Below are 16,561 nucleotides of genomic sequence, written 5' to 3'. Positions count from 1 at the left end.
CCTCCACAACTTGTTTCACTTTCCATCTTCTGAGCTTACCAAGCGCTTGCTGCTATGAGATTCATCTTCACCATCCCCAATTCTTCCTCTCCAGTTAAATTTTCTCAGTTGAGGTAAGCAGATATCCTACACATGGCACTCTATTTTTGAGGATTGGCTGGCGTGGTGAAGTATGGCAGTGTGAAGCAGTAATTTCTTTTTAACTGATGAAGCTGAAAGGGAATTGCAGGTATTTCCCCCTGATTGCATTCCTCTTTGTGAGATGGGTTAGACTTCTCTAGAAAGGCAAAGAAAAAGGCCTTATAACCAAGATGCCATGCACAGAAGAACTAACACAGGCCACTGGATCCAAATGGGGAGTTCTTGCTAAGGTAATCACAAAGCACTCCTGTGCATGTTGCCTAGGCAGACCCAATGGCTGGAGATACTGACTTCTGCTGAGTCACTCAGTGACTGAGAGGGGACCTCATCAGTGTCTGTCAGTGTCTGCAGGGAGGGCTCAGAGCTGGGACCAGGCTCTGCTTAGTGGTGCCCAGCAATGGAACAAGAGACAATGGGCAGGAATTGATGCAGAGGAAGTTCTACCGGAACATGAGGAAGAACAACTTCACTGTGCAGTGACCAAACACGTGAACAGACCCCCAGAGAGGCTGTGGAATCTTCCTCACTGGAGATATCCCAGAACCAGCTGGATGCAATCCTGTCCCATGTGCTCTGGGATGACCCTGCTTGAGCAGGGAGGTGGGACCAGATGACCTGACCCACTGTGCTCCCTTACAAGTGGACCCATTATAGAATTTTGTGATCATCATAGCAGGTGACTGTGGCATCTTTGGTTTGTGCACAGGCTCTACCTGTTCAATTCTGTGCTGTGTTTGAAAACAATAAAGGGCTTGGTTCTGTCCTCTAAAAACTCCCATTACACCTGTGATGGCTCAGTGACCTTCCACAAGGTTCCCCCACTTTCTTCTCCATCCAGCAGTAACCAAATTCCCAAATGTATTATATTCATCCAGCATCCTTCAATACTGTTCATGCTGCCCTAGCAACCAGTGTCACCTTCTCTGATCTGAGCCACAAGGCTCTCATTTTGACCATTTGCTGCTGGTTTAGAAATTGGCCTTTGTGCAAGCATGGATGACAGCTTTGCTACTTGCAGCTTGTTTTACACATACTGGCATGGTGCACATCATAACAATGAAGCAAATGTCATTGTCACAGAATTCAACAGGTTTTTTTTTTTTCCCCTTTGAGAAACTGCTGTTCTTGTTAACATGATTTTAACTACTGGAATTAAAACACTAGAAGAAGAAACAGGGCCTTGGTAGTTCTGCAGATATGGGGAAATTCCCCCTGTCTCAGCATTTAGCACAGGCCAAAGAGAAGTACCGTATTTGGATGGGATTCCTAATCAGTTAACTGCACAATCCAGTAGCTTTAATACATTTCTACTTCTCAGCATCACATTTACCTTATTCACAGATGTATCACACTGACAATCTTCCAACAGTTGAATTTGAGACAGGAGAAAGAGAGAGAGAGAGAGAGAATCCTCAGCCTCATCTTACCCCTGCCCAGAAAATTCAATACAAACATTACATTTGGAGTGCCTTGCCTTGAATGCTGATTGATTGCTAAATTCACTACTGGCATCTCTACCTAAACACATGCAGGGAATACTCTGGCCCTCTATTTTGAAGGCTTACCCAACTGTGCATCCATAAAATTGGAACAGCAGCAGTAATTTGGCTTCCTCTGGCTCTTTCAATTTTTTTCTGGGTAGACCCCAACTGCCTTTTAGAGAGATTTGCTGCTGCTAATTTGTTTTAACAGACCATCTGTCTCATTTTGTATTCTAGAACATTCTTCCCCTTTACTTGTCATGCTTCCAGCAGAGTGAGAAGTTAGTTGGACTGCTCGTGCTGCAGATAGTTACCAGGCTGCTGTTCTCTTGCTGGTGAAGCAGAAAAGAGAAAAGGCCACCCTGTCTGCACTCCCTTTCCCTGGGCAGGAAATCCTCCACTCCTCTCAGCAGGGAAGAGTCTTGGCACCTTCATGCTTCCTCCAACAAGTTCATTTACACTGAAGACTTTGCAAACCCCTCCTGTAAAGACTTAGCACCAGACTGGAAATAGCAAAGGTAGACAAAAGGGGTCAGGGACTTTTTTGCTCCCCAGTGAGAGTGTAGCTCTTACTGTTGCCATGCCCAGTTAGCTGGACCACATCCAGGACAATATATTTGCTGCAGATCTCTTAGAATTACAGAATCATGGAATGGCCTGGGTTGAAAGGGACCTTACAGGTCATCTGGTTCTGTCCTCCTGCCATGGGCAGGGACACCTTCCACTGGACCAGGTTGCTCAGAGCTCCATACAACCTGGCCTTGGACACTTCCAGGGATGGGGCACCACAGCTGCTCTGGGAATCCTCTGCCAGGACTTACCACCCTCCTAGCAAAGAATTTCTTTGTAATTTCTGATCTAAACCTACTCTCTGTCAGTTTGAAGCTGTTCCCCCTTGTTCTATCACTCCAGGCCCATGTAAATAGTCTCTTTCCATCTTCCCTTGAGGTACTGGAAGGCCACAATTAGGTTACCACAAAATTTTTTCTCTTCCAGGATAATCACTGAACACCAGACATAGCAGGGATGCAACAAAATACTCTCTGAAGTGTGAAGTACGGATAGATTTTAAACAGTGCTTTATGCTGCCCCTTCAAGCCACAGGCATAATCAAAACAGAAGATAGGCAGAAAACAATTTTATTTGTCTGCATATCCAGTCCTGACACTCATATATTCAACTGTTTTCACCTAAAGTGGGTAGGAAAGCTGCTTATTATACAAAACCTGTGGATTTTGCATCCCATGTTAAAAAATTGAAACATACAAGACTTGAGAGAAGTGAAAGCACAAAAGAACTTACAACTGATATAAGACTATGGCATACCTTGGCTGTGAGTTCATCACAGAAATCTGGAAATACTAATAATCCTCGTTTGGTTTCAGATACCTAGGTTGTTGCTGTTTCCCTGAATGGTTTACACAGCCATTGGAGAGAAAGATTAAAGGAATCCACCTTAGAGTAAGCTGAAGTACACCCTAGAAGTGTGCATTTTCTGTAATTGCTCAGTCTAAATCACTAACACTGTTTTAGATATCTTTGCTGCAGTGTTCTCATTTGACCGGAGAAGTCCCCCCTTAAAGAAACTGTTGGAAGAGTTCAGGAATAATCACTTAGGAAGCCATTAGAATTTGGCAAGGAAAGGAAGGCACACTGATGTTAATGGCAGTGATTAGTGCTCTAATTCATAGGGCAGCAGGATTTATCCCATCTGTGATATCTGCTTGTGAGGCAGGGCTCCATCACCGGGTCACCACTGTCTGACTCTGGCCCTGATTTCTGAACTCCCACCTCACAGAATTATAGAATCATGGAATGGCCTGGGTTGAAAGGAACCTAAAGATTGTCTTGTTCCAACCCTTCTGCTGTGGACAGGGACAACTTCCTCTAGACCAGGCTGCTCAGAGCCCCATCCAACCCTATGCTGAACACTTCTAGGGATAAGGCATCCACAACTTCTCCAGGCAACCTGCTGCAGTGCCTCACCACTCTCACAAAAAAGATTTTTTTTTCCTAACATCTAATCTAAACCTACTCTCAGTCAGTCTGAATCCATTCCCTCTTGTCCTGTCACTATTTGCACTTATTTCCCTGAGGAAATTCTGAGCCCACCTGGTCTGTCATGAGGCTTTGGAAAACCACAATAAACAGGACACAAGACAACTACAAATAAAGGAGGTGTGTGGCAGCAAGGATGAAAATGAGTCCTATAGAGGACTGTAGAAAACCCTACAAACAGCAAATATCAGGCCTTTGTGCATCATATGAATAAAGATGCCAAAACAAGAACTATAGTTCATTGCTTTGCAAATGTTTGCAAAGACAATGTAGCATGCACAGACAACAGCTGAGGGATTCTTTACAGGAGCAATGGAAAGTGTTTCTGATGGGCAGTTCAGCCTGGAGAAAAGGAGGTCCAAGGGAGACTTTATCACTCCCTGAAAAGAGGGTGTAGCCAGGTGGGGCTGGCCTCTTCTCCCAGGCGACAAGTGACAGAAAAAGAATAAATGCCCTCAAGTTGTACCAGGGGAGGTTCAAGTTTGACATCAGGAGGAATTTCTTCACGGAAAGGGTTGTTTAACTTTGGAATTCTCAGGGAAGTGGGGGATTTATCACCCCTGGAGGTGTTCAAGACTGGGTTTGGCACTTAGTGCTATGGTCTAGTTGACAAGGTGGTGATTGGTCAAATTTTGGACTTGATGATCTTGGAGGCTTTTCCAGCCTAAGTGATTTTGTGACTCTGTGATCATATTAATGTTAAAATTGAAAAAACCTGAAGCATTCACTGATTTACACCGAGCACAGAAAATGGCATATGGTGCCAAAAGTGATGCTTACAAATAATTTATTTTTATTGCAGGGTCTCAAGATAAAACAAACATTGTCTTGTTTCTCTGAAGTATAGGCAATGGGACAAAAATCCTGGAGAGGTATTAAATAAGAACCATTGTGAGAGAAGCTGAACATTACCAGGTTCAAGTGTACCTGTCTGCTCTTTATGATCAGAAGGTGCACTGCTGGAAGGGTAGTTTATACTTTTCAGGACACAGGTGAATTTTCAAAGGACTAATACCAGAGAAACTGTAATCCTACTACAAGTTCATAACTTATGCCTATAAAAATCTTCTGCTTTTTTTTTTACTTTTTCTAAGAAAGAAGACATCAAAAGAAAATAGTTCCTAATGCTGGGTTTGGGCCATATAAACTCCAAACCCAAGTAACCCTGCAACTTAATCTATCCTATATTTCTACACTCCTGGCAGGGGAAAAATTACTGAGGATTTAGCTTGTTCCATTTTTGCTGCCTAAATTATTGCCAGGGCTCTGAAATCAGAGCACAGGTTGAGTTATGCTTTTTCAATCTCTTTGGAAAGAACCTTTTCAAGGAACTACCATTTGGGCTTTTTTATTTTACTGAGAAACTTAACAACTTGATAACATGGATTGAACATGATGAATACAGAAATAATCTGCTTTCCTGTCTGGAGAATGTAGTGAAAATGTACCAGTAACAACTGGTAGCTTTGAGAATGTGAGTGATACTGAGAGGTCAGGTGTAAAACAATCAGACCCATAGCTGAAAAAATAGGTTTAAATACTGTGTAGTGGAAATTATATGCCACAGGAGAGAAATGAAGCCAGCAAGTTATTTCTCTGTGATGTGGCTAACCATAGTACCTTAAAAGCATTGATGTGTAAAACTGTTCAGCATTCAGGGGTTTTAAGTCTTAATAGACAGCTTGAGACTTTAACTTTGCTGAAATTCTATAGCAGAAAGCACAGAATTAAACTGGCTGAAAACAATTCAGTGGGCAGTTTGGAGCCAATGCTTTAACAAAATAGGGTTAACACTGAGGATTGGTGGCTTGTATTTCTGTGGGTATGAGCAAAACCAAAATGCCACTTGCCCAAGGAAAGGAGGTGGTTTTGGCCTTCGTCCATTTATATAAAAACTGTATAACTTCATCTGTGACTAGCCAGCCTTAGCTGATACTTGCCATAAACTGATTAATGCCATGGTCTAGAGGCACCTGGCAAACTTATCATCTACTGAAAACACAGAGATAATTTTTTCTTTGGCTACAAATGGATGCAAATTGAATGTTAAACTGGAAGAGTCACTGGGGACTTGCAGAGTGAAAAATAGATAAGAGAAGCTAAAATAATAGTGTCTGACAGGATTTTTCATTTCTAAGAGAGACCAGTACTTCATGATTGGTGACAAAGGAACAGATGTGTTTTAATAGGTTGCTTCATGGTTGCAAGACATTAATACCTTGGCTGGACACACTAGTGAGGAACTGGCAGCATTTTTTGTGAAGTTAAGAAAGAAGAATCAAAAGCAGCATTGAATCAAAGTGGCGACAAGAGCTGGGACAGACAGAGGCAATGAACAGCTCAGCATAGCTGGTGGTCTGGTCAGAGCTCTGGGCACTGGTAGGGGCAACAAGCACACACCCCATAAACTGCCTGAACACCACAGGCAGCTTTTGGATAGCATTCCATGGAAAGGTGTTCCACTGAAGCATGCCTAACTTTGGGCTTGGAAAAACAGGACAAGTCTTCAGTCTGCAAGGACTAAGCTTCTTCTATAGAAAATGAGGGCCAGTAAAGCTGCAGCTCTTTGGCTGAATGCTGGGCTTAGGGTGCAGAGCTGAGCTCAGAGAGATCCACACTCCTGTAGCATGGGACAATCCGGGATAGCATAAACCCAGACACATCTGCCCACAGCTGCAGCCACAGGTGACTGCCTGTGACCCTGCTCATTCATAGGTTCCTAGGCCTTTTTTCAACATGGCTAAAATGTAACTATAACAACACTAAAACACATTTAGAAAACAGCCAAATGTAAAAGCAAAACCCTCTCTTAGCAGTAAATGATAACAGATTTGTTTGGAATTTAAAGATCGTCTACTTCCAAACATTACAAAATATTTGTTTTCATAGGTTTTTTATTTTCTTCCAAGTTAAATGTGGCCATGGAGATATAATTGCCAATATAAAGATATGTATTTTATTAAGGTGTTATTAGTTTAAATTTTACCACTTTTTATCAAATTTATAACCACACAGATATAGTTCACATTTTATTTACAGAAACATATTGATTTTGCTGGTTCCTAAAAGGTGCTTGGAAGACATGGCAATGGAATGGGAGATGTTTTTTCTTTCAGATCAATTAGCATGAATTTCATGGACTGTGTAAAATGGATTCATTTACAGAACTCAGCATATTCCTGTGGCTTCTCATGCAGCAGCAGCAGCACCCAAGCCACTTAGCACTAGAGACGCACTTGCTGGAAATGCTCATGAAGAAGTGAACCATCAAGCACAGGTTTTTGGCAGGCTCTGGCACAGTCTAACTGAATTAATTCTGCTGATTATACCCCCTGCAGTATTTACTTGATGAATTACAAGGGGCGAGAGCTGCTGCACGTATTCCTGCTCCGAAGGCGGCGCTCACTGGAATTGGTGCCCAGGTTTAGCCATTGCCATAGGTCAGCCAGCTCTGCAGAGGTGGGGATTCATTTGCTTAATTGTTCTTCCTCGTTTTCTCCAGCCTTGCCTATATTCTGTGCAAAAACTGGCTGAATTATTCTTGTGAAATAGCAGCTAATAATTTTATATCCCTTCCTTCGTTGCTGTTTACCAGATTGTCCGACCAGATTGGTTCACACAAATCAATTGCATCTTTTGTTTGTTCAATGAATGTTAATATCCATGGCCTTTATGGTGACTTTGTGTTACCGTTTTGTGATTGATCATTACAATTGCACTGTGACATTTTGGATGCTTGGCTAACAGACTGATAATTTTCTGAACAAAATTATAAAAAATGAGATTTTACAATTGAATTACTCAACTTGATAGCTGCTAAATATTTTTAAACATTGATCACAACAAAACTTTTGGGAATTGGGCATTTTCAGAAGTTTGTGTTTTTCTCAGTTTTTTTGAATGAAATTAAAAATACAAGACAGATTTTCATTAAAAAAAAAAAAAAAAAAAGGAAAATAAACCCCCCAGAATGAAAATTCTGATTCAGAAGGGAAACTCTGATGCTTCATGGAAATTTTGGTTCATTCTGCTGCCTGTTCTTTGAAGTGATCACCTCAAACTGTATCTGTTTTCATGCAGCCTGAACAGGACTTGAACATGAACATAGCAAATGTTAAGACTCCAATATTTGATAGGAAATAAAAGATAGAGAGACTAGCAAAAAAAAAGAAAACTACAATGTTGGGAAAACAAACAGGAACAGTTAAAGCAGCATTTTCTAAAATAAATTCAGTATCTACATTTTAACATTTCCTAAACTGTCAATATTTTATTATTATTTTCTATTTTTGAGCAGCCCTGAGAGTGATATTAGTTGCATATTTTGCTTTCACAATCCTGTGAATCTTGGCATTTGGCCAATGAGGTGATTTAATTTTAATAGTGCTTATTGATTACAAGTCAGACCAGAGAACAAAAGAGAAGACCTAAGTCTGCTTGGATACGTACAAATTTCTTGAAATAGAGGCTGAGAGACTAACGTGCTGCCATACCTCTGTTTTTTCATTCACCTGGACAATCTTCAGGCACACCCACAACCTTCTCAAGGCAGTGTGGAATTTCTCATCCCACCTGCCTGCTGCTTCAATGTGTGTTGGCACCTGACAACTGCACAAACACAGGTGTGGTCATAGAAGCATGGAATCACAGAGTCATAGAATGGGCCTGGGTTGGAAGGGACCTTAAAAATCACCGTGTTGCTGGAGCAGCAGAAAGCAGACAGGGACACCCTGTCTACTCTCCCTTTCCCTGGGCAGGAAATCCTCCACTCCTCTCAGCAGGGAAGAGTCTTGGCACCTTCATGCCTCCTCCAACAAGTTCATTTACACTGAAGACTTTGCAAACCCCTCCTGTAAAGACTTAGCACCAGACTGGAAATAGCAAAGGTAGACAAAAGGGGCCAGGGGCTTTTCTTCCCCCCTCCCCAGCGAGAGTGTAGCTCTTACTGTTGTCATGCCCATTTAGCTAGACCACATCCAGGACAATATATTTGCTGCAGATCTATTAGAATTATAGAATTATGGAATGGCCTGGGTTGAAAGGGACCTTACAGGTCATCTGGTTCTGTCCTCCTGCCATGGGCAGGGACACCTTCCACTGGACCAGGTTGCTCAGAGCTCCATCCAACCTGGCCTTGGATACTTCCAGGGATGGGGCAGCCACAGCTGCTCTGGGAAACCTCTGCCAGGACCTACCACCCTCACAGGGAAGATTTTTTTCCTAGTCTAATCTAAACCTACTCTCTGTCAGTTTGAAGCTGTTCCCCCTTGTTCTATCACTCCAGGCCCTTGTAAATAGTCTCTCTCCATCTTTCCTGTGGGTTCCCTTGAGGTACTGGAAGGCCACAATCAGGTCACCATGAAGCTTTCTCTTTTCTAGGCTAAACAATCCCAGTTCTCTCAGCCTTTCCTCATAGGAGAGGTACTCCAGTCCTTTGTTCATCTTGGTGGCTTGTAAGTTTAATATACCTTTTAAATTATATGACATATAGTTTATTTAATAGTTATTTCACAAGTTTAATTTATCTTTTCTGAGACACAACAGAGAGGAAAAATTTGATAATCTATTTTTCTAACATTTTTGTCTATAAATGAAAGTAAAAGATTGCTCATATGTCAAAGTGATGCTTTATTTGCTATTATCTTTTAACATTTTTAAATTGCTGGAATTATGTACAGGCCTATTTTGTCTTGATTTCAACAGATCAAGAGGATGAGTGCTTTTGAAGAGATGATAGTCTTAAAGTGCTCTTGTTTGTCCCAATTATATTTATGTGCATTTGGCTTTTCAAATTGTGCGTGAGCAATATTATTGCTATCTAACCTCAAACAAATTTCATAGAATTAAGAGACAATTTATTAGCATTCTGAGGTGCTAACAATCTCTTTCATGTGGCTTTTTAAGGTGCATCTACCACAATTCTGCTGAACATAACTAAGATTTTTGAGGGTGTGAATTTGGCAAAAAAAATTTTAAATACAAATTTTACTTTATCCTGTTGAACTCCTGAAGGTGTTTTCCTTTTCTTTCCTTCTTCCTCTTCCTCATCTTGGTCACATGATCTTAGCAATCAATTTTTGCAAATCTTTCTCAATAAATATTCTCAGCCTCAACATGTATGAGCTACACATTAGTGTGATGGTGTGATGGGAAGCATTGAGTTAGAAATTAAGGAGGTTGAGATGCGTATGTTTCCTTAGAATTTACCAAAGGCTAATCTTGGTACTGAAATAGATGTCAAATAAACATTTCTCTGCTGAACTGTTGATCAGTTTGGCAAAAATACTTCCTTCATATGAAAATACACTCAGAATACTTTGTCTGAGACAAGTCCAACCAGAATTGTTGCACTTTTTGCCATTTGACTGCTGAAGCAAAATCTTCAGATTTAAGTAGGAGAGACTTTCGTGTCTAGTTTGCTATTTCATTTCTTTTAATTTCACTGAATTACAAGTCAACATTTTTGAAGGACTGGTGGTTTGTTTAGTTTTTCAAACCAGATTTGATACTTTGAAAGGCACCAGCTATGTCTGAACAAAGACATTCTTACAGAGGGTGGCATTAAAAAGTCAGTAAATTTAGTTTCCTTTATAGTGTCATGTTTCTTCATAGTGAGCAATATTATGTCTTTTTATTTTGAATTTTTTTTGAGAAAGGAAATCAAAATTTTGAAAAACCCTTGATCTTTTGTCTTATGAACTTACAGCCAAGATAGCCAAGCAAAAGGTCCAAGTAAATTGCTGGAAGTGCAACTGGACAGCATGCTATATGTAATAATATATTTTCTGTAATTATGATAATATTGGAGAACAATAATGAATTTCATATACTAATTTTATTCTTGTCCAAAAGCAAAGCTCCTCTGGTAATAAATTAGCAAAAGCTCACTACAGTTAAAAAGTAACTGGGTATTACAGGATTTGCTGTCTTTTTTTCTTCTATTCTGCCCTCTTGCATGATTTCAATTGGTATGATAGAGGATTAGCAGAAGAATTCCTAAGAAAACTCCTAAGCTTTCTCTATCTACTTAAAGTTTCACAATGCTGCATTTTTAAGGAGATTAATTCATATTAGTGGAATAAATATTATTCAGATTTATATTGCAATGCAAATAGTTTATGCATGGGGAGAAATATCTAATATTAAAATACTCAAAGCTGTTTCTTGTGATGGCAGTGGGGCAGAGAGAAGGAAGGAAAGCTGTTGCTTATCATTACTTAAAGTAAACTTCTTGGATGTTTAGATATCCCTTGTCCTGATCTTTGTATTATGATTAAGTCTCTCTGAAGTGATTCTTTGGAAGAATGTTTAAAGCAGAGTTAATTGTCACACCAATTTTCACACAGTGTCTTGCACATGATTTTTTCTTTTAAATTCTGTCCAAATTTGCACGTGTGGGTGAAATAATTATAGCTAAAAAGTAAAGTAGTTCAGTGAGAATAACAAATCAGAATATTTTTTCCTTTGAAATTTAGAGAAATCCCAATTCTTATTCACTTCCTCTATAACCTTTCTTCCAGAACTGATTGGTGCATTTACCTAATTTTATTGGTGTATCATTAATGTACTGCTCTTAATTTATGCCCCTCATCTTCTCTCACATTTTGCACCACAATTTTGCTTAGGAAAACTATAAAATTGATATTTGGATTGTTTTGAGGTGCTGAGTTAACCCACTCTGAAGAGTCTCTGGATCCCATGACTGAGCTTTGGATAGCACAGCACAGCTGTCAATCTTAGACTGATAGCTTAATTTGCTGATTTAAGGTAACTGTTTCTTAACCTGAAGAAACCGCCTTCCCCCCCCCCTGAAAATTTTTGTTATTTCACTCCATTTATATTGTTTAGTCTCAGCTTGTTCTACTTGACATAGGCCAGCCTAAGCCCTGCTCAGTGGTTATGGAATAATCCCTATGATAAAAATTGAGACAGTTTTGTCTGGTGAAAGGATTCCTTTGTTTGTTATGTATTGGAGCAAAAAAAAAAAAAAAAAATCATCCCTTCTTTGTAGGTACTGCTCTTCTCTCAGTGTTTCACTTGGTTAGAAAGTGAATGCAGATAGGTTTGTCTTTTTAAACTTTATTCCTCTCTGGCTATTCCCACACTGTGGCCTGAAAACATTTGTAGCCCCATCTTGCTGGAAGCCAGAGGAGTCAGGTGTGATTCCTGATGATCCAGGAAGTGAGGCAGAAAGCACACACTTTTCCCTGCCCGCACTCCTCGATGGATTGCTTTATCCCAGGAGAGAATGTGTACATATACAACTTGTGGATATTCTCAGTTCAGTCAGAGAGAAAAGGAGAAAGATTTCTGCCAGGCTAAGCCTGGGAAAAAGTCCAGGAGGAATGTAAACCATCTGTTATCTTGTTTTCTGTTCATACTGTTTATAGATATGTTCTACCACACTGACCTAAGTCCAGTGGACCAATCAGGTGAAATGGTTTTACTTTAAGACCAATGGAATTAATGTTCATGATGTTCTCTATAAAAGAGCGATGTACTTTGAATAAACGATCATTCTTTGCCTTCTGAACATGAAGTCATTTCATTCCCATCCCTGCCTCAACAGCGACACAACTCTTGGTTTTGTGGCCTTGCTTTCAGTTCTTCCCATTATCCGACTTGTGACTTGAAGAAGGCACTGGCTAGAAAACAGAACTCATCCTCTTCTATGAATTTACCTAAAATTATATCCAAAATAAGAAATTCAAAATACTCTTGTCATTCTGCTTTCCATCCAAATAACTATGATCTCAAGATGAACTTCAACGTACTTCCAGGGGTCCAAAGGAGCATATATCATGCATTTTATTTTCATCTAAAAGCTGTGCCAATTCCTTCCAGCTCCTAAACAGAGCAGGAAACAAAAGGAGCATGAGAAAGTTAAAAGGGATATCTGAAGAAAAACTCTCTCCTCCAAAGAGCTTCACCTGCCCAGTGGAGCCCAGTGGAGCAAAACAGCACCCAGATTTTCCCTGTCAGATCCTGAACTCAAAGACCTGGGCCCAGATTTTCAGAGGTATTCAATAACTCTGAGAGTACTATGAAGGGCCTGGATTTCTACAAAGTGCTGAGTGCTATTCCTCTGAAAATCAATTGCCTCTACAGTGCTTCAAGCCAGGCATATAAAACACAAGAACTCCAAATCACTAGTTGGTCTTAAAAAGTCTTGGCTCTGAAGCCTGCCAAGTCAGCACCTTCTTTGCCTACTTGTAAAGGGAGCCAAAGAAAGGAAATAGATGAGCCATCAGCTCTGAGCATAATTTCTACTGATTCAGTTCTTAGTTCATGAGTTAGTTGGAAGGAGAAAAGGGAAGCATATGAAGAGAATGTTTTAATTCTCATAAGACAAAATCCAAATGCCTTTAAAACAATAAATAAAGCACTTGTTAGAGGAGTAGTTACCCCTTCTGTACACTTATAAGGAAAATGAATTAATTAAATTTTAATTACTAAACGCATAAAACTAGTATATTAATTAAGTGGTTTCCAGTTGCAGTTAAATGATGCATCAGCATTTTTTCCCTATATCTTATTTCACTGATGACAGCCAGTAATGGGCTTTCAGGCTCAATGAGGGCTCCAAGCACTGGGAGCAGCAGGTTGGGAAAAGCAGCCAACAAATCTTTTGACATTAAAAAGCAGAGCTCTGCCACTAATTATGTTAAAAGTCAAGTTTGCAATTACAAGTAGATGGTCCAGGCAGCAAAGTGAATGTGTCAAAAACCATAACCCAAGACGCCAGGTACTGAGACTCTGCTATAAGCCCAGTCTTTCTTGGACTAAAGCAGGTGCTCCAGTTTGAAATTGTGACTACCTGACAGGGGTTTGGTGGAAGATTAGCTTGCCCAGGCTCAGAGAGAATAAGGAAGTGATACAAGCTGGATGCAAACCCCAAAGGACACACTGCTTTGTGTGTTGAAACATCCCCATCTCTGCACAAAGATTTCTTGGTGACAGCTTTTTCTGGTTTGCCAGAGGATGGTGGATTTCTCTGGTAATATTATAACTGTAGTTCAAAAAGGAGATTTGTCTCTCTCTACCCTGTGGTACAACCACTTTTTAAAACTTTCATATACATACCCATCAGAGGAGTTTTACTTCAGCAATGAATCTTGCTTTTGTTTTTTTTTTTTTTTTTTCTTTTTTTTTTTTTTTTTCCATACACCTTTTTTCTTTATCTGCAGCCCAAGTAAAGCCTTAAAAAATGTTCTCCAGTAAACTCACTATCTGACATTGAACTCAGAAATCAAGTGGAATTCTTTCCCAACTTCTCTCCACAAGGACTTGGAGTTACCCAGGCAGAGTGGAAGCAAACTCCTGATCATGCAGAAATGTGCCAGTTCAATTGCTATACCTCAGCCTATAGCACATCAGAACATCACAGAGCTCCCTCAGCTTCTGCTTGGTCCTGACATGCTGCTCCAAATCACTGCTTTAATCCCTGTATGTCTAGAGAGTTTGGGCTTTCAACATTTCATTTTGTGTCCAGTCTGTCAGTTAGAGTGCCTGGAACACCAGCAAGGAGCCTTTTTCAGACCTTTTTCTGTGCTTGAGTTCTGACAGATGGGCATTTCCTGAATTTCTTTATTCCCTTTCCTTGCTGTTTTACCAGAATATAGGACCACTAGGGAATTCTGGCCTGAGAGTGTCCAACTTTTCCTCACTTGTCCACAAGTACAGTCTGGCTACTTTATGCAGGCAAATGGATCTGCTGGGCAGACACTTGTTCAGACACTTGGGACTGAAACACACAAATGCAGGATGGCTGAGTAAGGAGACATTTAATTAAATTAAACAAAAATGCTTGGAAGGAGTATTTGAACTCCAATTCCATTTGAGGAGCATGTGACTTGGAACTCCTGGGTCATAAATACATCTGCAGCTGGTGACAGCACTTACAGTGACTATTTTTTCCAAAATATCATAGTCATTGGCACATTTGTTCCTTAGCCAGAGGTAATTTAAACCTACAGATTTCAGAAGAGTATTCTGGACAATACCAAAAGATTAATTCTGTGGGGTTACTCTGCCAGTTGTTGCTGCTTATTGATCTGCTGTCTGTTTTGCCAGTTGACTTTTTTTTTTTTTTTTGCACAGTCCCAAAGCTGATAAGAAATTTTCAGAAAACAAGAAAACAAATTAAAATTAATCATAACTGCAGCTCCATGGTATAAACAGCTCCTAGGAGGTGGCAAGCAACTGGCTTGTGGCCATCATTGTTTTTACAGAAACAGAAATTAGATTTTTTGAATATTGTCCAGGGATGTCAATTAGACCACAGTAAAATGTAAATTCTGTATCCCCTTTTTCCTTCAACAGCTCATCCAACAATGGTCCCAGCATGTTTTTCTTTTCTCTGCTCTGTGACTACTTCTTAAAGTAATTCAGACAGTGGAAACCTAGACTGACTGAGCTAATAGCTTTCTCTCTCTCTTCATTCTACAGTCTGACATGTGCCAGAAACCCCTCAATTAAATATAAAAGCTGAACTGTACAATTATATTGAAACAACAAAGCACATTTTATGTGGATAGGGAGATCAATTTATTTGAATGGTAAACAGAAATTTTATCTTTAGCTCATGGTCTTGATTTTATAAAATGTAATTTTGGAAACAAAGGACATTTCTGAGTTTTCAAAAAAAAAAAAAAAAAAAAACCCAAAAGTTTCAAAGGTTTTTCAGTATGAATCCAGTATATGGCAAAAGGTTTGTAATCAGCTTTCTCAGGAAGGGGACATACAAACATCAAGTCAATGGCCTGCAGAAGCACGTGAAAGCAGTAGCATGATGTGATCCAATCTCCAGTGCACACGATAATCACTGCACCAGGACAGGCTGGGGTCTGCCACAGCACAGCCTGTGGGGGATCACCTGCTCCTTGTGGCAATGGCCAGTCCTCACCCTCTGCTTGGATCAAAACCTGTGCCCACATCCCCTGCTGGGGTGTGTAGCCGTGTGTGGGGTCTCAGAACAGGTGGCACGTTGGGTCATATGCCAGATTTACTTCCAGTCATGCCACACCTGCAACAACAGGTGAGGAACACGTGGCTGCCCTCAGCAAAGGTCCCAGGTACCTGTGCACTGCTGAGGTTTAGTTGTCACTCCAAAAAGTCCCCAAGGCTTTACAGTATCCAGTGCACTGCCAGGGCTGCTGCAGAGCTCTCACCCTACACTCAGCACAGCTTTCTGAGGAGCTCTTGTAGCCTGCCCAGTGCATCACATCAGGCACTGTTTTACCTCCCTTTCTTCTTGTAGCTGAAATATGTGGTCAGTAAGACATTGGCAAGGATATGCTGCTATGTTTCCCTCCTGCTTTCCCCTACACCTTCCAGGAAAGTGAGAAATATGTGTAAGGTCTCTGAAAAAAAAAACCACTATCAAGCACTGGATAGGAATTAGACCTGTTATAGAAACAAAGCTTCTACACTGCACTTGTATCAATGTAGCTGTCAAAATCTGAAAGGATTCCAGCTGATGGTAGAGATGAAAGTACAACAGCTGGAGTGCCTGATACACCTGCTGCCATGTGAACACCTCGTCATCATGCCACACTTTGATGAATGTTTTCATGACATAAGAGGGAGTAAAAATAAAACAGAGCTTCTGCTAGCATTCAACTCACTAGAAGTGAGACTACAGTTGGTGTGGGACTTCTCCAGTCCTGAGGGGAAACTGGATTTGAAAGGAAATCTGGGAATAGGCCAAAGATATGTTAAGGTAATGTATTGTGAGAAGAAAGTGGTCATCTTTCCAACACACTCATTACCCTATTCTGTCTTATTCAGACAAGGTGAAGAGACTTGTCCATCTCTAATCAATACCATACCTCTCACTGTCTTGAATGGTTTGGACTATATTTAGAATTTCTGTATGGGTC

General features: G+C 40.4%; 1 long non-coding RNA gene across 2 annotated transcripts; it reads left to right on the top strand.

The window, feature by feature from the left end:
• The first annotated feature begins 8,395 nt into the window (after nt 1–8,395).
• LOC128803532 (uncharacterized) lies at nt 8,396–12,213 on the top strand. 2 transcript variants are annotated; one of them, XR_008435746.1, is made up of 3 exons: nt 8,396–8,566; nt 11,341–11,447; nt 12,071–12,213. It is a non-coding gene; the product is annotated as an uncharacterized LOC128803532 (long non-coding RNA). The 2 variants fall into 2 exon arrangements; XR_008435745.1 differs by having other exon boundaries at nt 11,341–12,213.
• The last annotated feature ends 4,348 nt before the right edge of the window (nt 12,214–16,561 follow it).

The sequence above is a fragment of the Vidua macroura genome, chromosome 2 (genome assembly GCF_024509145.1).
Source record: "Vidua macroura isolate BioBank_ID:100142 chromosome 2, ASM2450914v1, whole genome shotgun sequence".
NCBI classification, from domain to species: domain Eukaryota; kingdom Metazoa; phylum Chordata; class Aves; order Passeriformes; family Viduidae; genus Vidua; species Vidua macroura.
This window is presented reverse-complemented; position numbering and strand designations above follow the sequence as displayed.